The sequence below is a fragment of the Triturus cristatus genome, chromosome 1_2, assembly GCF_964204655.1.
Source record: "Triturus cristatus chromosome 1_2, aTriCri1.1, whole genome shotgun sequence".
Taxonomy (NCBI): domain Eukaryota; kingdom Metazoa; phylum Chordata; class Amphibia; order Caudata; family Salamandridae; genus Triturus; species Triturus cristatus.
Window position 1 is genome coordinate 125,802,713 of NC_140580.1, and position 23,922 is coordinate 125,826,634.

The 23,922-nt window shown below is 47.7% G+C and overlaps 1 pseudogene across 1 annotated transcript in view; it reads left to right on the top strand.

Moving 5' to 3' along the window:
• LOC146866936 (lysine-specific demethylase 5B-like) overlaps positions 1 to 23,922 on the top strand; it is a 504,610-nt pseudogene that overhangs the window by 350,704 nt on the left and 129,984 nt on the right. Inside the window, exons 8-9 of the transcript XR_014960847.1 lie at positions 651 to 812; positions 12,340 to 12,825. The product of XR_014960847.1 is annotated as a lysine-specific demethylase 5B-like (transcript). The remainder of the gene's footprint in view (positions 1 to 650; positions 813 to 12,339; positions 12,826 to 23,922) is intronic.

Genomic DNA, 23,922 nt, shown 5'->3' on the forward strand with positions numbered 1-23,922 from the left:
AACTGCAGTTACAGGTAAGTAACACACTCTTTCTCCATCACCTAGGTGAAAACTAATCTACAGCTCTCCTTGAGATGTGCAGTTAACTTTGGAACTACATATTAACCAGCCTAGGCAAAGGATTCTGAGGGCAGTTGAGACCTGCCCGGTTATCATAGAGACCATCTTCCATGTACAGGTCCCCAGGAGACTTTTATGATTAGTGGTTCCAGAGTATGCTGGATTTGATGCTCACTTGTCTTTACAGTTTTTGTCGTTTAACTCATTATAAGCAGATGGAGCTTCGTAATCATTTGGATAACGATCCGATACGAGTTCAAAAGATGTGTGGCTTATTATTCATTGCTTGTGTTTTTCTCAAGGGGTTTGCTCACAGTTTCTTTTAACACAGTAATAATTAACTCCAGTCATCTGAGCTACCTGGTTTCTTCTAGGAAACCAATAAATAAACTTTCAAATGACATTCCACACTTCTAAAAAGATAGTTTCAGACACATGGAAAAATTAACCTTAACCAGTGGATGGCATTATAACAGTATTTTGTTCTTGTATTCTGTATTTTATTATATTGTATTATATTATACAAACTAAATATAATTTTGAGCTGTACCTTCACTGAAGAACTTTTTGTTATTTGCTTTGTCACGTAGGTGCTTTGCCCCAGATGTGATGTTGGCGTTGTGGCACTTAAAAGGAAACAGAAGAAACTGAAGGAACCACCATGACTGAGTGGAAAGAAAGTATTTGCCAACTTGGAGAGCCTGGCTGATTTAGAAAGTGCGCTATCTGAAAGCAAGGACACTGCAGCAGCTGTATGTATTCTATTCTGCGCTGTAACATACATTTTTCTTTTTTTGGAAGCCCCCTAGTCTTGCAAGCCTTAGGCGAGCCCATTGGCAAATATTTCCAGAAGACTTTTAATAAAGTTTGTTACTGCTTTGTTTTGGAAAAGAAACTTGTAGGATAATCAATTGTGAAAGTATGGGGCTGAGATTCTTTAGTCTTGTTTGCTATGGCTGAGCTCCCAATTTCTAAAATGAAGTTACTGCTTAAAAATAAGGCTTTCAAATCTTACCCTTTGTAGCTTGGCACAAGCAGCATGACTTTCCTCAGAGAAAGCGCATATGGTGTATGAACACAAGTACTAAAAAACATTCACGCAGTACAATTTCCAAACTAATTTCCATGAAAGAAAGACAATCCTAGATTATTATAACCCAAAACTAAATTAATGTATTGCATTTTTGGAGAAAAGGATTTACGGCATTAGTGCCCTGGTTGTGTGTTTAAAACATAGCCCCTAGTATTTAATAATTAATTCATCTTTGGCGTCTTTGAAACAGACAATGGGCCCTAGTCAAGTGGTTTAAAAAAATTGTTCTTGCTGGCCTTTTAAACCCCCATCTCTGGAGTTTGAAATATCTTTAAGCTTCAGGGACCATTCCTTTGTTTGGACAGAAGGCCACAGGTGTGGAACAATACTTGCCCCAATTTCTTTTAGGACCACAGTCAAAAGATGAGTGTCAGGTGGAGTTGCCTGGCTTTCTCATGACGTCACACTGATTCTATTTCTGGGACTTTACTTTTCCCCATCTCTATGAAATGTTATCTTCACAGCAAGAGGAATTCCTAGATGAGATTTAATGCTTTAGGAAGAAACTGGTGCAGATCGGAGCTTCCGAATCCCCTCTACTTCCACGGACGGAGTGATCTCACAGTCACACACGCACACACATATCACACGCTGGTGGGGCCCATTACACTAACATTCATCCTACCACTCTTATCCGTGCCATGTATAAGGGGAAACACTTTCAATATACCTAACCAATCTGCATGTACTTTGAGGTCAATGCGACCAACTAGTTGCTTATAAATCTAGCGAAAAACATTTAAAAGAATATACAAATAAATTCAATAAACATGACAAGAAATAACCACCCGACTCAGAGATTCAAACAGAAATATTTGTTTATCTAAAATTGTAAGAAAAGCCAATTAAATGCAAATTAATTTCTCTCATATTTACCTATTCTGTCTAAATGTCAGATCCTAAGTCAGAACCGGTCCTCAGTAGGTGAAACAGAGTCTCTTGCCGTCATGTAGAGTCACCGTCCTCTCCGTCAGCATAGGGACCTCGGATCATCAGTTCGGGAAGAAGTGGCGCTAGACCTCTCTAGTCTACTAATATTTATACTAAATTTACATTCTGTAAAGTTACATTTTACTATTCAGAACGGATGAAATGGCGGAAATAATGTCCTCTTGGTACATTTGCGATACAGTGCGAGATTTTCTCACACTTAGATTGTCCCAAATAATTAATAGAAAAATTGAATGTCCATGACTAATTCGATACTTCTACGGATGTCTATTTAAGATAATTTGTATCCCAGTGGTGGGATCATCAGTTCATAAGTTCAGCATTCTTATTCGCAACAAATTTCATGTTCAGGGGCTCTTGGCATCCGTCCTGGATTTGTCGTCATGATCATGGCTTTTCAGTTTTGTCGAGTGGGCAAGGTCACAGGCAGCGCGAAGCCTCTTTGCAAAATTTCCATCTACTCGAATGCAGGCTGCGGGTGGTAGCCATTTTCTGGTAGGCCACATTAGTCAACTTAAGTGAAAATAGACATAAAACAGAATTACTGCACGGAAATGATTATACAGTGTTATTCCCCAGCTAATACCCTTATGTGTATGTATTTATCTAGCCATTTGCGACATCAGAAGCCATTAATGCATATTAATTATAAGCACAAACACAATAACATTACATAAGCAACATCGATTTCTGTCAGTTTGCTCACCAACTTAGTTCACTTATTATTGAAGCCATGCAATAGCATTCCCACGTGTAATTCTGTTGTTAATAAGGTTGGTTAGGCAAGACTGTAACATCTCTTTAGTAATTAATGATTAATCAGTAGTACTTTTAATTATAACATGCGAAAATGAAACAGGTATTCAATTTTAAAGAAAAACCCTGCTCCATCAATACTACTTTCCCAAGATTCAAATGAAGGCAGGTCGAGACAAGAGCGGGGTTCTTTAACTGCAGTCTTTGTCTTTGTGTCGTCTTAAATTCTATCAACTGTCTGACATGTGAGTGAGCACTTTACTTAATATTGGCAACTCGATAATGATTGTAAGTGGTCCCTCACAACCGCTGTTTCCAACACTGAATGGCTGATTCAACTCAGTGTACTGAGTCCTATCTTTTCGAGAGTGTTCCAGAGAGGTTTGGCTATGCTCTTTCTCCTTGGGCTCCATGGGTCTACCCTAAAGTCTGCCATTTATAATTTTGGCCAGACCTCTTATGATTAAAGCGAAACCCACCCCTCTTTCACACCTTTGCTATCTCAGAGAATGAAATGTAGGAAAGTCTGTTGGAGTAACTTCTTCATCTGAAAGAGACACGTTAGTGATAGATTCCTTACCTTAGACTACCCCAGGCGTCAAACTGGATCCGGAAAGTTTTTTCGTTAGTAGTACCCGTGCGCGTCAGTAGGTGGCGTTGTGCGGCTCCGCGTCAGTTGCTGGCGTCGTATGCGCCGAGATGACGTCACGGAGACTACTTAGGTGCCACCCATGTGCACTGATGTCAGTTCTTCCTTTTTCCGCACCAGTAAGCGCAGATCCAGTTAGAGAACGTACCTTAGTCGCTTTTTGACTATCTTTCTGACACTTTTTGTCTCCTGTAAGTTTGAGTTGGCGTCATAGGGATGCCTGGTTTAAAGTCTTGTAGGGCCTGCCGGTGCAATATGTCTGTGGCGGACCCCCGCAATGTCTCTCTACTGCCTGGAGAGCGACGACGACTCCCAGGCCCGCATGGACTGTTTGGCCATGGCCCGGAAGGCCTTGAGGGAGCGGCGCCGGAAGCTGTTTGAAGTCCGGCACTCGTCCCCACGCCGTTCGCGGTCTAGGGGCCGCTCCAGGGAACGCTCGCGGGGCCACCATCATCACTCCTCGGGCTGCAAGTCTTCACCCTCGGATTCGGGTAAGAGACCACACAAACAGAAGTCGAAGAAGCGTTGTCGCTCTCCGATGTCCCCCTGTTGATCCCCGTATGTGGACGAGGGGGACAGGGGGTTCTGCCCCTGTGTCTCCTTCGGAGCCTGGGAGTCCCGCGGCCTACCCACCTTACCCTGGTCCGTCAGCTACTCCCGCTCAGGTGCAAGAATTTATTGCCACCTTGGACCGCCTGTTTAGGCCTCGGGCTCCCGCCGGCGCGCCCTCGGGCAAGCAGGTCCTCAGACCCCTCCCAGTCATCCTCCGTCGCAGGAGGAGGGACACACTGTGGCGGCAGGGACTGGGGAAGGAACAAACGGCGCTGGGAACGGCGCCGGACAGGCCGAACCGGCGCCGTGTCCCAGTGTGGATCCCAAGTAGGGACAAAAGTGTCCGAGAACCTGGGCAGGGGCGGGACAAATGGTACCTGTGAGAAAGTGGCTCTGTATATACTGTTCCTTAATAGGTACAGGGTGTACAGAGTCCACAGTCCCCAAGGGTTTGACAGAGGCTAAAGTTAGATATAACCTTACTCTCTAAAGTGGTAGCTTGGTCGAGCAGTAAGGCAGTATCAGAGGACAGTGTAAAGCATTTGTTGTACACACTCAGTCAGCAAATGGTCTCACACACTCAATAACTGAACTCTAGGCCAATGGTTTATATATAAAAAATATATGCTTGTTTTATTTTAGAACCAACAATTGGAATTAAAATATACTTTCTCAGAATGAGATGCTTTATATAAATACTTTTGCAAGATGTAATTGACTTTTGTAAACAGTTACAAGCGGTTGCAATAGGCAACACTATTTTAAACACAATAATACATTGAGTTCAATGGAAGTTTCATGTTATTTGCCACAGATTACTTTTAGGATTACTTTTGGAATTCCATAACTGAATCCTAGGTTCAGTCCTGGGTCAGTACTCAGAATCAAGTGATGAAAGTCGACTTAATTACTGTAATGATTTTTAAACAATATTTAGCGATTTTAAAAGTTGACAGAAAATATTTCAAAGAAAACCGTCAATGATTCCCTATGGAAGAAAACTCAGGTTGCAGGTACTGTATGTTCTCGTTACTTTTGTATTCCAGTACTGGGTGCCTAGACTCAGTACTGGGACCTTTATCCAAAACAGGAAAGTAATTACGTTTTCAGATATTATACGATTTTTGAGGAATATTTCAAGATTGCAGAAATCGACACTTAGAAGAAAATTCACAGAAAAACAGTCAGTGGTTTCCTATGGAAGAAAATTGAGTTAAGGGTAAGTACAGTTGTAAGTCTTTTTCAGAGTCAGTGCTGGGCACCAAGATCCAGCTCTGGGAGCTCACCTAAGAGCAGGTGAGTAATTTCGTTTTCGTTACTCGGCTGATTTTTGGTGAATTTTTTAAGATTTGAAAAGTCCACACTTAGAAGAAATTTCAGGAAAAAGCCAGTCAATGTTACCCTATGAGTTAAATAGAGTTTGCGGTTTAAGGGTAAGTACTCGACTGGCAGAGTTGAGGTTCTGGGCATAGACTCAGGGGTCCCGCAGGGTCAGGTAGGTACAGTTGGTTCACCCTCAGCGGCTCTAGGGCGGCCGGGTGCAGAGAGAGTTAGGCCCAATGTTATCCTATGAGGGATAGGGGGGCCTTGGTTGGTGGCTGCTGACGGGCAAGCCACGCGGCTGTGGGAGCTGGGCTCCTGGTCACTTACTCAGGGCAAGTGGGGAAGTAGGTAGGTGTAGAGTTTTCACTGCCAGGGCCACTCTGGGTGCAGAGTACTTTTGAGCCTTCGGGCGCTCTATTGATTTCAATGGGAAATAGAAAAAGACTGCAAGCTCGGGGACGAGGACTCTTCAGGTGCCACCACCACTTCGAGAGGTAAGTTGGGTAGTTGGAGGATAGGTAGGTACCCCAGGATTGGGCACACGGGCCGTGGGGCGCCGCGTGCAGGGGTGCCTTTTGGTGTCGGGAAATCTTACCCTCTGTTGATTGCGGTTGGGGGGGCACCTTGTTCTGAGGCTGCAGGCTACTTCAGGAGTGTCGAGGGACGTCCTTGGGTGCCGGACTCGGGGTCACAGTCGCCGTGGGGTCGTCCTCAGGGTCTTTGTTCACTCCGGCACTGGCCAGGCTTGGCTGGTGCAGAGTGTGCTGGGTTTGCGGTGCCGGGCTGCTGCCAGGGATTAGAGATAGGTTTTGAGTAGAGCCTCTACTCATGGGAGTCCCAGGGGCTTAGAGCCAAGAGGTAGCCAGGTCCTCCGGGGTTTGTGAGGTTGCTGGCCGCAAGAGATGCCGGGTTGGAGCAGGTTCGAGGGTCGACAGGCCGGTAGGGCTGGGGCCAAAGCAGTTGGTGTCTTCCTCTTTTTAGCAGCTGCAGGGCAGGTCTTCTTTCTTCTTGCTCTTCTTTGTAGTTTGGAATCTGGAATCTGGGGAAGGAAGGTTCAGGGTGCCCCTAAATACTAGATTTAGGGGCGTTACAGGTAGGTGAAGGGCAGGGGCCAATGGGTCCCTGTCCTGGGGTGGGTACACCCCCTATCCTGCCTCTCTCCTGTGGGAGGGGGGCAGGAGCCTAGTCCTGATTGCGCAGAGCTTCCCATCTTCAAGATGGCGAGAGCCCGGAGATGTGCTTCACCTCGCATCCCCCACCTGAGGGGTGGGGTTGGCAGGCTGGCACATCCCCTGTCCTTATATGAGGTTTCCGGCCAAGCTTCCCGCCAGAGTGGGGGGTTGCAGTGGCCTGGGGAAGCTCACAGAGGCGGCATGCCTTTGAAGCTTCCCCCTGCCTATCCTGGGGGAGGAGATTTAGCACCTTGCCCAGGATGTTCATTGTTGCAGACCTAGGAGAGCAGGGGCTCTCCTACCCAGGGGTCCAGAAACATGTCTGCTGTGTGGCAGCCTAGGCAGCCTCAGAACAGACGTGGATTGTAAGTTTAGGTTTCAGGGGGCCTCTCTAAGATGCCCTCTGTGGTGTTTTGTACATTAAATCACACACTGGCATCAGTGTGGATTTAATGTGCTGAGCAGTTTGATACCAAACTTCTCAGTCTTCAGTGCTGCCATTATGGTGCTGTGGAGTTCATGTTTGACAAGCTCCCAGCACCATATACTCTTAGCTGGCAGCACTGCACTTACAGGACCCAGGAATGGACCTGGGTACTGTAGGGGGACAGGGCTCCTGCCTCTGTGCCCACACCACTGGCATAGGGCACCCAGCTAGAGGGGTGGCTGATGTATGCCAGGGCAGTGTAGGTTGTGAGCATGGCACACAGGGATGTGTGCCATGTCGACTCTCTGTTTTGTCTTGTATCCAGACACTCAGCCTGCAAGAGCAGTGTGTGTGTGTTAGGGTACAGGGCCTCTAAGGGTGGGACAATGAGTGCTGCAGCCCTTAGAGGCCTTCCCTGGTCACAAGGCCCTGGGTACCTAGGGTACCATTTACAAGGGGCTGACATGTGGCCAGGGTTTGCCAAGTTGGGTTTTGGCTGTTAGACAGTTTTTTAGGGAAGGAACACAGGCCCTGGGCACCTGATAGGCGGGAGCCCAGGGCACAACAAGGAAAAGTGCTTCAGCTATTAGGCAAAAAAGGGGGGGGGGGGGGTTACTGCAACAGAAACCCACTTTCTTACAGTGTTGCAGGTCATCTGCAAGGGTTACTCCCTTCCCTTTCAGTCCACCCCTCCAGCCATGCCACCTCAGTCCCACCGCATGTCAGGGGAACACTTGGCGACTCTCCAGCCTTGGCGACGTTGTTGTTCCCACTACTTTCTGGTCCCCAAGAAGGACAAAGGGGGCCTGCGCCCCATCTTGGACCTCAGGAACGTCAATCGCTTCCTCCGGAAGGAGAAGTTCAAGATGTTGCCTCTGGCTCAGGTCTTGGCTGCCCTCGACCCTGGAGACTGGATGATAGCGTTGGACTTGCAGGATGCCTATTTTCACATACCCGTCCTGCCAGCCCACCGGCGTTACCTGCGGTTCACGGTAGGCCACGAGCATTTTCAATTTGCTGTGCTCCCCTTCGGCCTTACCAGCACCCCTCGGGTGTTCACCAAAGTGATGGCGGTGGTCGCAGCTCATCTGCGCAGGTCAGGAGTGTCAGTCTTCCCCTACCTCGACGACTGGTTGTTGAAGGCCGGTTCGCCCCAGACAGTCGTCTCCCACCTCCAGACTACGGCCGACCTCCTGCATTCGCTGGGGTTCTCCATCAACGTGCCAAAGTCACACCTGAGTCCCTCTCAGAAGCTCCCCTTCATCGGAGCAGTTCTGCATTCGACGCAGTTTCGGGTTTATCCTCCCGAACAACGAGTCCGGGATATTCAGGCTCTGATTCCGATCTTTCAGCCTCTATCCCGGGTTTCAGTCAGGATGACCCTCCGCCTCCTGGGCCTGATGGCCTCCTGCATCCTACTGGTGCAACATGCCAGATGGCATATGCGGGCTCTGTGAGAAAGTGGCTCTGTATATACTGTTCCCAAATAGGTACAGTGTGTACAGAGTCCACAGTCTCCAGAGGTTTGGCAGAGGTTAAAGTTAGATATAACCTTACTCTCTAAAGTGGTAGCTTGGTCAAGCAGTAAGGCAGTATCAGAGGACAGTGTAAAGCATTTGTTGTACACACTCAGCCAGCAAATGGTCTCTCACACTCAATAACTGAACTCTAGGCCAATGGTTTATATGAAAAAGAAATGGTTGTTTTTATTTTAGAACCAACAATAGGTATCAAAATATACTTTCTCAGAATGAGATGCTTTAGTTAAATTCTTTGCAATAGGCACTTGAATTTTGCAGATTATAGTTAGTTTGGTTGCAATAGGCAACACAATTTCAAACACAATAATACATTGAGCTCAATGTGAATTTTAAGTTATTTGCAATTGATTACTTTCAGGATTACTTTTCTAACTCCAGGACTGGATCCTAGATTCAGCCCTGGGACAGTTCTTGGAAACAAGTGAGTAAATTCGTTTTAGTTACTGTTGTAATTTTTAAGCAATATTTTGCTATTTTAAAAGTTGACACTTAAAAACTTTTGCTAATCAAATTACCAATGTTATCCTATGGAAGGATATTCACTTAGCAGGTAAGTGGGGTTATGGTTACTTTTTCTAGGTCAGTTTTGGATCCTAGATCCAGCACTAGTGTATCACCTGTAAGCAGTTGAGAAACTGCGTTTAAGTTACACAGGCGATTTTTAAGGAATATTTATAAGTTTGCAAAATCGACACTTAGAAGAAATTTCATAGAAAAACAGTCAATGGTTCCCTATGGAAGAAAATTCAAGTTACGGGTAAAGTATGTTCTCGTTACTTTTGTAATCCAGGGCTGGGCTCCTAGGCTCAGTACTGGGACCTCTATCTAAAACAGGTAAGTAATTACGTTTTCACAGTTGGTATTTTTAAAGAATATTTGTAGTTTGCAAAAATCGACTCTTAGAAGAAATTTCACAGAAAAACAGTCAATGATTTCCTATGGAAGAAAATTGGGTTAGTGGTAAGTACGATTGTGAGTACTTTTCATGGTCAGTGCTGGGCACCAAGATCCAGCACTGGGATCTCTCCTAATAGCAGGTGAGTATTTCCGTTTTTGTTACTCATTTGATTTTAGGTGAAGTTTTTAAGTTTTAGAAACTCCACACAGAAGAAATTTCAGAAGAAACTAGTCAATGTTACCCTATTGAAGAAAAGTGAGTTATCGGCTTATGGGTAAGTACTCGACTGGCAGAGTTAAGGTTCTGGGCACAGACTCGGGGGTCTCCCAGGGTCAGGTTGGTACAGTTGTTACACCCTCAGCGGCACTGGGGCGGCTGGGTGCAGAGTGAGTTAGGCCCAATGGTATCCTATGGGAGGCAGGGGGGGCCTTGGTTGGTGGCTGCTGACGAGCAGGCCACGCGGCTGTGGGAGCTGGGCTCCTGGTCACTTGCTCAGGGCAAATGGGGAAGTAGGTAGGAGTAGAAGTTGCACTGCCAGGGCCACTCGGGCGGCTGGGTGCAGGGTGCTTTTGAGCCTTTGGGCGTTAAATGGATTTCAATGAGAAAGCTCAAGGACGAACAAAGGCTGCAAGCTCGGGGACGAAGAGTCTTCGGGTGCCACCACCGCTTCGAGAGGTAAGTTGGGTAGTTGGAAGATAGGTAGGTACCCAGGAGTCGGGCACAGGGGGCTCGCAGGGCGCTGGGTGCAGGGGTGACATTTGATGTCAGGAAATCTTACCCTCTGTTGATGGTGGTTGGGTGGGGTCCCTGGTTCTGAGGCTGCAGGCGTCGTCAGGAGCGTCACAGTCGCCGGGGGGGATGTCCTCGGGGTCTTTGTCCTCTCCGGCACAGGCCAGGCTTGGTGGGTGCAGAGTGTGCAGGTTTTGCGGTTCCGGGCTGATGCCAGGGGTTAGAAACTTGATTTGAGCAGAGCCACTGCTAATGGGAGTCCCAGATGCTCAGAGTCACAAGGTAGCCAGGTTCCTCCGGGGTTTGTGAGGTTGCTGGCCACAGGAGGTGCTGGGATTTAGCAGGAGCAGGTTCGAGGGTTGACAGGCCAGTAGGGCTGGGGCCAAAGTTGGTGTCTTCCTCTTCTTAGCATCTGCACGGCAGGTCTTCTTTCTTCTTGTTCTTCTTTGCTTTTTTGGAATCTGGAATCTAAGGAAGGAAGGTTCAGGGTGCCCCTAAATACTAGATTTAGGGGTGTTACAGGTAAGTAAAGGGCAGGGACCAATGGGTCCCTGCCCTGGGGTGGGTACACCCCCTATCCTGTGGGAGGGGGGCAGTAGCCTAGTCCTGATTGGGCAGGGCTTCCCATCTTCAAGATGGAGAGAGCCCGGAGATGTGCTTCACCTCGCCTCCCCCACCTGAGGGGTGGGGTTGGCAGAGGCTGGCACATCCCCTGTGCTTACTTGGGGTTTCCGGCCAGTCTTCCCGCCAGAGTGGGGGTCAGAACCGGTGGGGGCCAGTTACTGAGTAAAGCAAGTGGCCTGGAGAAGCTTATAAAGGCGGAATGCCTTTGAAGCTTCCCCCTTGCCCATCCTGGGGGAGGAGACCTAGCACCTCGCCCAGGATGTGCATTGTTGCAGGCCCAGGAGAGCGGGAGCTCTCCACCCAGGGGTCCAGCAACATGTCTGCTGTGTGGCAACCTAGGCAGCCTCTCAGACAAGACGTGGATTGCAGGTTAGGTTTCAGGGGGCATCTCTAAGATGCCCTCTGTAGTGCTTTGTGCATTAAATCTCACACTGGCATCAGTGCGGGTTTAATGTGCTGAGAAGTTTGATACCAAACTTCTCAGTCTCCAGTGTTGCCATCATGGTGCTGTGGAGTTCGTGTTTGACGAGCTCTCAGCACTGTATACTCTTAAATGGCAGCACTGCACTTACAGTGCCCAGGAATGGACCTGGGTACTGTAGTGGCACAGGGCTCATGCTCCTGTGTCCACACCACTGGCATAGGGCACCCAGCTAGAGGGTTGGCTGATGTATGCCAGGGCAGTGTAGGTTGTGGGCATAGCGCACAGGGATGTGTGCCATGTCGAATCGCTGTTTTGTCTTGTACCCAGACACTCAGCCTGCAAGGGCAGTGTGTTTGTGTTAGAGTACAGGGCCTCTAAGGGTAGCACAATAAGTGCTGCAGCCCTTAGAGGCCTTCCCTGGTCGCAAGGCCCTGGGTACCTACGGTACCATTTACCAGGGGCTGACATGTGGCCAGTGTTTGCCGTTTTAGGGAAGGAACATAGGCCCTGGGCACCTGATTGGCAGGAGTCCAGGGCACACTCTGTCAAAGTACATTCAGCAATTCAGCAAAAAGTGGGGGCACACCATGCAAGAAAGATGGCACTTTCTCACAACAGGCAGATACTGTATCCACCAGAAAAAGCGTTACCGAAGGCAAGTAGCTTGTTCGTTTGGTCATATAACAGTTTTAAACTACAGCAGTCACAGAGGCTACGGTCCACTAAATCCTGCCTAATGACTCGAAGAAACGCCTGCATAGTAGAGTCTGAGATAAAACTGGATCCACACACACTTGCAAAATAGATATTTGCATCTTTAAGCAATTGAATTTCATGAGAAGACACCAAAGTGGGTGGCTATTGTTTATGCTTCACGGTGCAAAGTTCCAATTTTGTTGCATTGCCCTAGTGAGTTGACACTAGAATGCTTATGTGTGCTGCGTGCATGCTCCTCAGTTTGTGCTAGAGGGATCTTTATTGTGTTGTCTAATTGCAGAGACTTAGACTTGTGGTGCCCTCATAGGAAGCAGACAAGTAGACACTTTATACTTTTTGCATTTGATTTACATTTTCTATAGCGCATTTACATGTTGCATGTGCAAGTTTACTATTTAATGCATTGTTTTTTCTAATTCTCAGATGGCCACCTTGGGAGAAGCTCGTCTCAGGGAGATGGAAGCCTTACATGCTCTAAGAACACTAAATGAACAGAAGTTGCTGTCCAGTGAGGAGGACTTGGATTGGCGAGTGTGCAATTGTCAAGAAGCTCCAGCTTCTCCTTTGATACAATGTGAACTCTGCAGGGGCTCATTCCACACGCATTGTGTTACCTTGCCCAGTTTGCAGCAGGGACAGAGAGTATGGCTGTGTCCTCAGTGTCATAGATCGCAGAAGCCAACTTTAGAAAAGATTCTGCCTTTGCTCGCTTCCCTGCAGCGCATCCGTGTACGACTCCCTGAGGGGGATGCTCTGCGCTTCATGATCGAGCGCACTGTGAACTGGCAGCACAGAGCACAACACATGCTGACTTCAGGGAACATTGCACTGTCACTGGACAGATGTGGCACAGGACAGTTGTACAACAGATGGCAAGCTACAGCAGGGCAGCTCCCAGAGACGAACAAGGTAAGAACAGTCCTTGTTTGCATTTTAATCAGTGTCACCTGTCCAGTTTCTTTAGTTGCTATAGCTCCTATGGTAAGTAGCAGTAATCGGATCTAAGTGTGCACTAAAGCCCACTTGCATGTTCTATTGCATTTGTATATAACTTACTACACCAGGCAAGTCGTTAAAGGGCTTTTGGCAGATGGCATTCTACTTCGAAACCCAAAGTTCTCCTCCATGGGATCTTCATCATTAGTTAAATGAACAGAATAGTATGCCCCCCACATGGTAAAAAAGTTATACAAATGTATCATTAGCTTTTATTTTAAAATGTAAAACTGCATGTAAAAGGCTATATTGGCCAATTACTTTAAAAAAAGAAAACAATTTTAAATGCAGAAAAATAGTCACTAGAAATAACAGCCACTAGAAAGTGGTTTAAAAAAAAAAGAAATGTGCTACAAGATAGCAATAGCTGACGCCTGAAAGGCTTGGAAAACTACTGCTGCATTGATAAGGAAAAGCATACCACCAGTTTCCTATCATGCCCTTTAGATGGCAGATAAGCCAGTTCATTTTAATACATTTTTTGCCGTCTTTTCAGCTGCTGCTGACTGGATTCTTGAGCATGGAGCGTGAACTATTTAGGTGTTTTTCCCTCTTTTAAAACCGCTTAGCTCGACGTCTTTAGAGACATGCAGCACATTTTGTTTGAGGCATGTGTGGCTGTAGATACACATGCTGTGTGTAAGTCTGCACTCTAGTTTTGGGCTCGGATGATTCCAAGTTATTCTTCGGAGAATGATTTTGAGTCACGAGGATGTTCGACTCCGCCTCTCGGTGAGACTACGCATGTACATCGACTCCCGATGTATTCTCTCGTGCTCCGGTTCGAGATAACCTTGGGTTCCCTTTGGTTCATCGTTAGTTCATCTAAACGACAATATTGTCTCGATCATGTAGATTTTCTTCCATCTTGAGCTCTGAAACAATCCCTTGTGTCGAATTTAGCTTTGCCTTAGCGGCCTCTGGGCAACATCGAATTGGGTCTCTTTCTGAACATTCTGTTCTGCCCAAAAATGAGATGTTGATGGAACATAATGTGTTCTATTTTTGTCTGAATTACCACTCAAAATACCCCCATATCTACCAACACTCAGTCTGTCATTTATTCCTCTCACCTGACCATCAAGAAGACAACTTTGAGGTCAGCTACTCTTTGGACAACCCGCCGGAGGTCCCTTGAGTTGGGTGAAAGAAGCTTGAGAGAGACCCCTCAAACATCCCAAGCAAGACAAAGTGGACTATGTACCTGGCCTTTGGTCCAGAATGACATGAGTACATGAACAAGGCAGACAAAAACTTGGAGACCAACCCGGAGCTTGTGAATCACTTGTGTGACGAAAAGTACTCAATGGTAGAATACCAGCAAGGGCAGTTGATGTGGTTCTTAGAGCCTGTACCACCCAGAGCATCTAAAAACAAGTGATCTGAGAGAGACATGGCGCCGCTGTAGGAAGCTGGCTCTGTATATACTATACCAAAGTGAGGTATAGTGTGCACAGAGTCCTGTGGAACCCCAAAGGTAGGCAGAGGTAAAGTTAGATAGCACCTCACTCTCTCTTTGTGGGAGTGTGGTCGAGCAGTAAGGCAGTATCAGAGGACAGTGTTAAGCATTTGTTGTACACACCTAGTCTGCAAATGAATTTCACACATTCAGACTGAACTTCAGACCAATTGTTTTTGTATAAAAATATTCTTTTAGTTATTTTATTTTCTAGAACCAAGCAAGCCTGGCACAGGTAAGCAATACATACTTTACAGTAGTAATGCAATTGAAATACAGTTTGAATGATAATTGTATATGCACTTTGGTTTGATTTACAGTATGGATGCAGAGAAATGCAATACTTTGTAAATGCAATACATAGACTTGAATCGGCTTTTTAGTAAAATAGCAGGTAAGTAACTTTTGAGATTACTAGGCTTACACAGAGTAGTATGCCTAGATACTACTCTGGGAGATTTCCTGAAAACAGGTAAGAAAAATAGTTTTTGTTAAACAGTACAATTTTTAGAGAATTCCTTTAGTTTGTCAAACTCCACACTTAAAAACGTTCACAAAAAACAGTCAATGTTATCCTATGAAGGAAAAGAGTGTTATCGGTTTTGAGGTAAGTATTTGGTAGTGGGAGTCGAGGTTCTGGGGTAGACTCAGGGGTCCCCCAGGGTCAAGGATGCACTCTCATTACACCCTCAGTGGCACTAAGGTGGCCGAGTGCAGGGTCCCAATGTTATCCAATGGAAGATAAGGGGCCTCCGGTTGGTGGCTGCTGGCAAGCAGGCCTCTTAGTTGTGGCAACAAAGCTCCTAGACTTTAGCTCAGGGCAAATGGGGAAACAAAGTAGCAGCAAAGGTGCACCCTCAGCGGCACTAGGGCGGCCGGGTGCAGGGTGCTGTTTTGACGTCTGGCACCCTGTTTTCAATGGGGAACCTCCGGTTTGCAAAGACACTGCAGGCTTGGGGACGAAGGTCTTCTGGGTGTGACCAACACTTCGAGAGGTAAGTTGGAAAGTTAGGGGTTGGTTAGGCACTGTTGGTTTGAGCACACAAGACCGTGGGGCGTCGGGTTCAGGGGTACGTTTTGAGGTTGGATCTTCTTACCAGCTTCTGTCGCAGTTGGGATTTAGGCTGCAGGCGTCGGCTGGAGGCTTGAGGCAGGTCAGTGGTCGCCGAATCTCGGGTCAGGATCGCCGGGGGACCTCCTCGGGGTGTTTGCCCACTTGAGCTCGGCCCGTGGACGGCGGGTGCAGAGTGGTGCGGATACGCGGTTTCCAGCCAAGGCCAGATGTTGCAGATGAATAAATCCAGTGTTCACTGGCAATAAAGTCTTTGAGGTAGAAGGCATGCAGGTCCTCTGGGGTTTTCGAGGTTGCTGGCTGCAAGTCACACCGGGATTTCGCAGGAGCATGTTTGAGGTGGAGCCAGGCCAGTAGGGCTGGGGCCAAATCAGTGGGTGTCTTCCTCTTGTTCGCTGCTGCACGGCTGTTAGGTCCTTCTTCTAGTTTCTTCTTGTATGAGGAAGCAAGGTTCTCGGGTGCACCTAAATACTAGATTATGTGGCATTACAGGTAGGTAAAAGGTAGGACCATTGGGTCCCTTCCCTGGAGTGGGTACACCCCCTAGTATGCCACCCACCAGTGGGAGGGGGGCATGAGCCTGTCCCTAGTTGGCGGAGTCCTCTCATCTTCAAGATGGCTTGGACTGAGAGTTCTACTTTACCTCGCTTCCCCCTCCTGAGGGGTGGAGTTGGCAGAGGTGGGCTCACCTCTCTTCCTTACTTGTTTTTCCCGCCGGTTCTCCTGCCCAAAGTGGGGGTCAGAACCAGTGGGGAGCGGTTGCTGAGAGCAGCAAGTGGCCTCAGAAAGCTCACAAAGGCGGCAATCCTTTGAAGCTTCCTGCTACGTGAACCCTGCCCATCCTAGGGGAGGAGGCTTGGCACCTCGTCCCAGGATGTGCATTGTTTCAGGCCCCAGAGAGCAGCAGGCTCTCAACCCAGGGGTCCAGAAACATGTCTGGTGGTGGCAGGTGAAAGCAGCCACGCAGCCTGGGCACTAGTGGTAGGTTAGTTTTCAGGGGGCATCTCTAAGATGCCCTTTGTGTGCATTTTTCATTAAATCCCACTCTGGCATCAGTGTGGGTTTAATGTACTGAGAAGTTTGATACCAAACGTCTCAGTTTTCAGTGTAGCCATTAGTGCTGTGGAGTTCGTAATGACAAATTACCAGCACCATATACTCTTGATGGCAACACTGCACTTACAATGTCTAAGAATGGACTTAGACACTGTAGGGGTACAGGGCTCATGCACCTGTACCCTCACCATTGGTATAGTGCATCCAGCTAGAGGGATGACTGACCTATGCCAGGGCAGTGGGTTGTAGGCATGGTACACAGATGTGTGTGGCATGTCAACTCTAGACTTTGTTCTGCACCAAAACAATCAGCCTGCAAAGGTAGTGTGTGAGTGTAATGGTACAGGTCCTCTCAGGGTGGCACAATGAGTGCTGCAGCCCTTAGAGGCCTTCTCTGGTCTCAGTGCCCTGGGTACCTGTAGTACCATTTACCAGGGGCTGACCTGTGGCCAGAGATGCCAATTGGGTTTAGGCTTCAATGCAGTTTTTGGGAAGAAACATAGGCCCTGGGTACCTGATTAGCAGGAGCCCAGGGCACACTCAGTCAAAGCACATCAGCAATTCCGCAAAAAGTGGGGGCAACCATGCAGAAAGAGGGCACTTTCTCACAGTTTGTAGTTCGGAAGCTCAGACAATCATCCCTCATACTCGTAGCTCCCACATAGGCACGTCAACCTTGGTTCTCCACCCTGCTAGAGATCTCAGTAGTTCCACACCAAAAGCTGCATCTTAACTCCAGTCTCCTCACTCAGAGCCATGGAGAAATCATGCATCCAAATCCTAAGGAACACAACCTAGCGATTTGTCTCCTGAAATCATAGAGTTTGGTTATTTACAATTACCACCAGACTGTATGAATATCCAAAGGATGCTAGGGGACCTACTACTAGGGCATGTTATGTAGCAAAGTGGAAACAATTTGTTATATACTTTAACAATAACAATATTAATCCACTTGATGCTTAAGTGCAAAACCTCATCTGTTATCTCTTACACTTACAGCAATCTGAATTAGCCTAAACATCCATTCGATTGCATTTAGCAGCAGTAGCTGCATACTTACAAAACAGACAACACTTATCTCTGTTCAGAGTACCAGTGATTAAAGCCTTTATGAAATGACTAAAAAGAGTACTAGCACCAAGAGCTCCACATGCACCAGTATGGAATTTAAGCATAGTCCTTACGAGGCTAATGGGTCCACTTTTAAACCAATGCACAAGTGTTAACTACAATTTCTCTTATGGAAAGATGCCTTTCTTATTGCAATCACTTCCTTAAGGAGAGTTGGCGAACTCCAGGCACTAACTATACAAGAGCCTTTCTTTCAACTTCACAAAGACCAATCCCAAATTTCTTCCTAAAGTAGTTTCTACTTTTCACATCAATCAGTTGAATTACCCTTGTTCTTTCCTCAACCTTATTCTGTAGCAGAATGAGCGATAGACACATTAGATGTTAGAAGAGCTCTACTATATTATGTGGAAAGAACAAAAGATTTTCGTGAGACAAAACAGCTCTTAATTGCTTTTTCGCCACCACACAAAGCCAATCCCATTTCTAAATCAGGCATTCCAAGATGGATCATGAAATGTATCCAAATATGTTATCTGAAAGCGAAAAGAACCTTGACACTACCCCCCTAGAGCGCATTCCACCTGCAAAATAGGGGCTACTATGGCTTTCTTAGGAAATATTCCCCTAGCTGACATCTGTAAGGTGTGAGAAAGTGGCTCTGTATATACTGTTCCTTAATAGGTACAGGGTGTACAGAGTCCACAGTCCCCAGAGGTTTGGCAGAGGCTAAAGTTAGATATAACCTTACTCTCTAAAGTTGTAGCTTGGTCGAGCAGTAAGGCAGTATCAGAGGACAGTGTAAAGCATTTGTTGCGCACACTCAGCCAGCAAATGGTCTCACACACTCAATACCTGAACTCTAGGCCAATGGATTATATATAAAAAATATATGCTTGTTTTATTTTAGAACCAACAATAGGCATAAAAATATACTGTTCGAGGCATATGAGCTGCAGATTATACACTTTTGCATAGATCGCCATCTGGTGTTGGGCCCGGATGTTTGCAGTTTGTTTTTCTTCTTGGACAGTCTTTGGAAGTCACGAGTTCGGTGACTCCTCCTTCGGTCCGTACTGCGCATGGGCTTCGGCTCCATCCTCAGATTGTTTTTCTCCGCCATCGGGCTCGGATGTAATACTTCGTGCTCCGGCTTCGAACCTCCCCAGTTCGACCTTCGACGAAAAATCCTCATCCATCGAGATTCTTTAGACTGAATCGACTTCTTCATCTCTCTCTTCGGCACTTCTTCGATTCCAGACATCGGCAACGGCCTTCGGGCCTATCTCGACTCCGGTCTCGGCCGATGGAAAGGACTCCCTTCAAGAAGTGCCCAAAATGTGGGTCTAAATTTCCCCACACCGACCTCCATCAGGTGTGCAACCTCTGCCTCTCTCCCGAATACGAGGCCCGAGACTGCCCCGCCTGCAAGTCTTTTCGATAGAAAAAGACTATTCGGGATCGACGAGCTCGACGCACCATGGCGCACTCATCGACCTCGGCTCCACCTGACATCTTCGGAGAAAACACCGGAGCTTCGGGACAGCAGCACACCGAACGGGAGGAAGATGTCGTTAGCGCTTCCGAGGCCGACGACTCCGACGTGGAGGAGATCACACCGGCGCAGAGGGTCGTGAGTACTCTACCCCCTCCCCCTCCCGCGCCCATACCGAAAGAGACTCCGGTTACCCCTTCGCCTCCGGGCCTAGGGAAAACCAAGCATACTGCTTCCATCACCCCACCTTCGGGCCCGGTGAAAAAGCATCACAAGTCTCCTGGCGGCTCGGGCTCGAGCCAGCCTCCTAGCGGCACCGACGAACATTCTATGGCGCCGAAGAAAACAAGTTCCGTTCCGAAGCCATCGGTGTCGAAACCTGGCCTCTCGGTGCCGACCAAACACAAATCCCTCGGCACCGACGCTTCCGTGTCGAAGCCTGCCTCGGCGCCGACCAAAAAATCGGACACTCCGAGAAAGCACGGCGCGGATAAACCGACAAAGCCTTCGGTTCCGAAAACATCGGCACCGATGGAGGAATCGGTGCCGGAGGAGCTTTTCACACCGGATCCTCTTCAAAAGACTTTAACTAAGGATCCCAGGACTGGACATTTAATTTTGTCTTCCAAGAAAAGACTTTTGGACAAGCCAGCTCCTCCTCCACCACCAAAACGGAAGGACTCTGCCACATCCCCGTTCAGAGTACCCTCCCCACCACCTCCACCTCCTCCTCTTCCTCCTCCACCTCCTCCCCCTCCTTCACCCCCTCCATCTCCGCCCCCACCTTCTCCACCCTTGCTTCATCGGTCTCCAACCCCGTCTCCAGACCCTGATGACCACGGAGATCCATTCTATGATTCCACAGATGCCCCGCAGGACCCCACTCCTCCGGGAACACCTGACCCATGGGAGGATTATCACAATCCCGATGTCCCAGATGTGCCTCAGGATGATCTCTATCCATCCAGGCCGTCTCCACCAGAGGACTCCCTGGGGTTCCACCACCTCTTACAACGGGCGGCACATTACCATGGGGTGGAATTACACAGTGATCCAGTTGAGGAAGACTTCCTACTTGACACATTTGACATAGCAGATAAATCCACCGCTATATTACCCATGCTTAAAGGGGTGACCAAGCATGCCACAGAGGTTTTCAAAGACCCCGTTAGAGCTAGGGTCTTAAACCCCAGAATAGAAAAGAAGTACAAGGCAGCCCCCACGGATCCTGTATATATTAAAGGACCTGCGCCCCTAGACTCACTAGTGGTTTCCACAGCTAGGAAGCGCTCCAACTCTCAGTCATCTGGTGAGGCTCCACCAACTGATAAGGAGTCCAAGCTCTTAGATGCGTCAGGCAAACGCACTGCCTCGCAAGCTGCCAATATGTGGCGCATCGCCAACACGCAGGCGCTGCTAGCAAGGTACGATAGAGCGCACTATGATGAGCTGGAGGCTCTCATGCAGCATCTCCCAGACAAATATAAGAATAAAGCTCATGAGCTCATACAAGAGGGAAAGATTATTACCAACACCTCTATTAAATGTGCACTTGACGCAGCAGACACGGCGTCCAGGGCTATAAAAACACCAGTGTCCTCCTTCGCCGTCACGCCTGGCTCAGAATTTCAGGCTTTAATCCAGAGGTCCAAGCATCTATCTTAAACCACCCTTTTGACCAACAATACTTATTTGGCCCAAAAGTAGACGAAGCCCTGGAAAAGATGAAGAAGGACACAGATACGGCGAAGTCTATGGGAGCCCTGCAATGACAAACCCCTAGACGCTCCTTTCGCCGTTCCTCCTTTCGAGGCTCTGGCAGAGGTTACTCTTCCGATAACGCCTCCACTTCCTACAAGTCCCCTCCTCAAAATACCTTCTCAAAGGGCTACCAAAGAGGTGGATATCGGGGAAACAATAATAAAGGCAGGGGCAAAACCAACACCGCCCGTTCTGCCACACCGCCCACACAATGACTTTCCCCCGCTCCCCCCAGACCATTCCACTCCGGTCGGGGGCAGACTGCAACACTTCCTTCAAAACTGGCAGGCCATAACATCAGACAAATGGGTAACCCAAATTATTCGGTCAGGATACTGTCTCGAACTAACCTCTACCCCCCCAAATATTCCACCCAGACACCGTGCGATGTCACAAGAACATACCACACTTCTGAAACAAGAGGTACTCTCCCTCCTGCAAAAACACGCGATAGAGCAGGTACCCGTCGATCAGCTAAATCTAGGGGTCTACTCTCTGTACTTTCTCATACCGAAGAAAGACGAGACCCTATGGCCCATTCTAGACCTCCGGCCTCTAAATGCATACATCCATTCAGACCATTTTCATATGGTAACTCTTCAGCAAGTCCTCCCTCTCCTCCGTCAGGGCGACTTTCTCACTACACTGGACCTGAAAGACGCATACTTTCATATCCCAATACACCCTGCTCACAGAAAGTACCTCCGATTTGTGGTGGACGGCAAACATTATCAGTTCAAGGTTCTCCCCTTCGGGGTCACAACCGCACCACGGGTGTTTACCAAATGCCTGGCAGTAGTGGCAGCACACCACCAAAGACAAAACATTCACGTCTTCCCCTACCTGGACGACTGGCTCATAAAAGCTGCGTCCTACCACCAGTGTGTACAAAATACAAACACTACCATACAACTACTTCACCAGCTAGGCTTTACGGTGAATCACCAAAAGTCCCACTTGATACCGTCTCACACAAAGCAATACCTCGGTGCCACTTTCGACACCTCAAAAGCTATAGCCTATCCCAACTCAGCCAGGATCGCAAGCATGCAAGCCCTGCGCCAAAAGTTCCTTCTACAGCACTCTCTCCCAGCAAGAGTGTTCATGAAACTAATAGGGATGATGGCGTCTTGCATTTTCATAGTGCCACATGCAAGACTTCACATGCGTCCACTCCAAGAGTGCCTAGCACGCCAGTGGAACCAGGCCCAGGGTCAGCTGACGGATCTGGTGTTGGTGGACGGCCGCACTCATCGATCTCTGCAGTGGTGGAACACCACAAACCTTTCCAAAGGGCGACCGTTCCTGGACCCGGTTCCTCAGGTGATTCTAACAACGGACGCATCGCTCTCCGGCTGGGGAGCGCATCTATTACACCTCACAGTGCAAGGTCTATGGACGCCACAACAGAGGTTACTCCACATCAACCATCTGGAGTTATTGGCGATCTTTCTAGCCCTGAAATCGTTTCAGAAACCAATTTCAACCAAAGCAGTCCTAATTCGCACAGACAATATGACTGCAATGTACTATATTCAAAAACAGGGGGGGACACACTCTCCCCAGCTCTCCCGCTTAGCGCAGAGCATATGGAGATGGGCAATTCCACAAAAAATCTTTCTCCTGGCACAACACGTCCCAGGCATACAAAACACCATGGCAGATCTGCTCAGCAGACAAACGCAGCAAATGCACAAATGGGAACTGCATCCACAAGTTCTTCACCCATTCTTCCACAAGTGGGGGCATCCTCAGATAGACCTCTTCGCCACCCACGAAAACAAAAAATGCCCAAGCTTCGCCGCCAGATACCCACACCCATTGTCCAAAGGCAATGCGATCTGGATGAACTGGTCAGGCAAATTTGCATACGCCTTTCCACCTCTCCTGCTAATTCCATTAGTGGTAAGGAAGCTACAACAGCACTCCCTCACACTCATTCTGGTAGCTCCAACATGGGCCAGGCAGCCGTGGTACACCACACTACTACAGCTCTCAGTGGTACCACACCAAAAGCTGCACCTGTCCCCATGCCTCCTAACCCAGAACCATGGAGAAATCAGGCACCCGGACCCAGCTCAGCTCAACCTAGCGATCTGGCTCCTGAAATCTTAGAATTTGGATACCTTAACCTTCCCCCTGATTGCATGAACATTATCAGGGAAGCCAGACGTCCTACCACTCGAGCATGCTATGCCGCAAAGTGGAAGAGATTTGTTGTTTACTGCCGTAACAATACAATTGACCCCTTAGATGCATCCATACAGCACATCATATGCTATCTGCTCCATCTTCAAAGGTGTAACCTGGCATATTCATCTATACGCTTACACCTAGCAGCAATTGCTGCTTATCTACAAAACAGACAGCATTTATCACTGTTCAGAGTGCCTGCTATTAAAGCCTTTATGGAAGGTCTTAAAAGAGTAATTCCACCCAGGGCTCCACCTTCCCCTGTATTGAATCTAAATGTAGTTCTTACAAGGCTAATGGGTCCGCCTTTCGAACCAATGCATAAATGTGAGCTACAGTTCCTCACTTGGAAAACAGCTTTCCTCATAGCTATCACTTCCCTTAGAAGGGTTAGTGAGATACAAGCGTTCACTATACAGGAACCCTTTTTACAGATACATCACAGCAAGGTGATACTTCGCACAAATCCAAAATTTCTGCCCAAGGTAATTTCCCCCTTCCATCTTAATCAATCGGTGGAATTACCGGTTTTTTTCTCGCAACCCCAATCTGTTGCGGAAAGGGCTCTACATACACTCGATGTTAAAAGGGCTTTACTGTACTACATACAAAGAACGCAATCTTTCAGAAAGACTAAACAGTTGTTTGTCTCCTTCTCTCCACCGCATAAAGGCAACCCCATCTCTAAATCAGGGATAGCTAGGTGGATTGTAAAGTGCATACAAATTTGCTATCAAAAAGCAAAAAGAACATTATCTGTTCCACCTAAAGCCCACTCTACAAGAAAGATAGGGGCTTCTATGGCTCTCTAGGGAACATACCCTTAGATGACATCTGCAAAGCAGCCACATGGTCAACACTGCACACCTTCACAAAACATTACTGTGTAGACGTGCACTC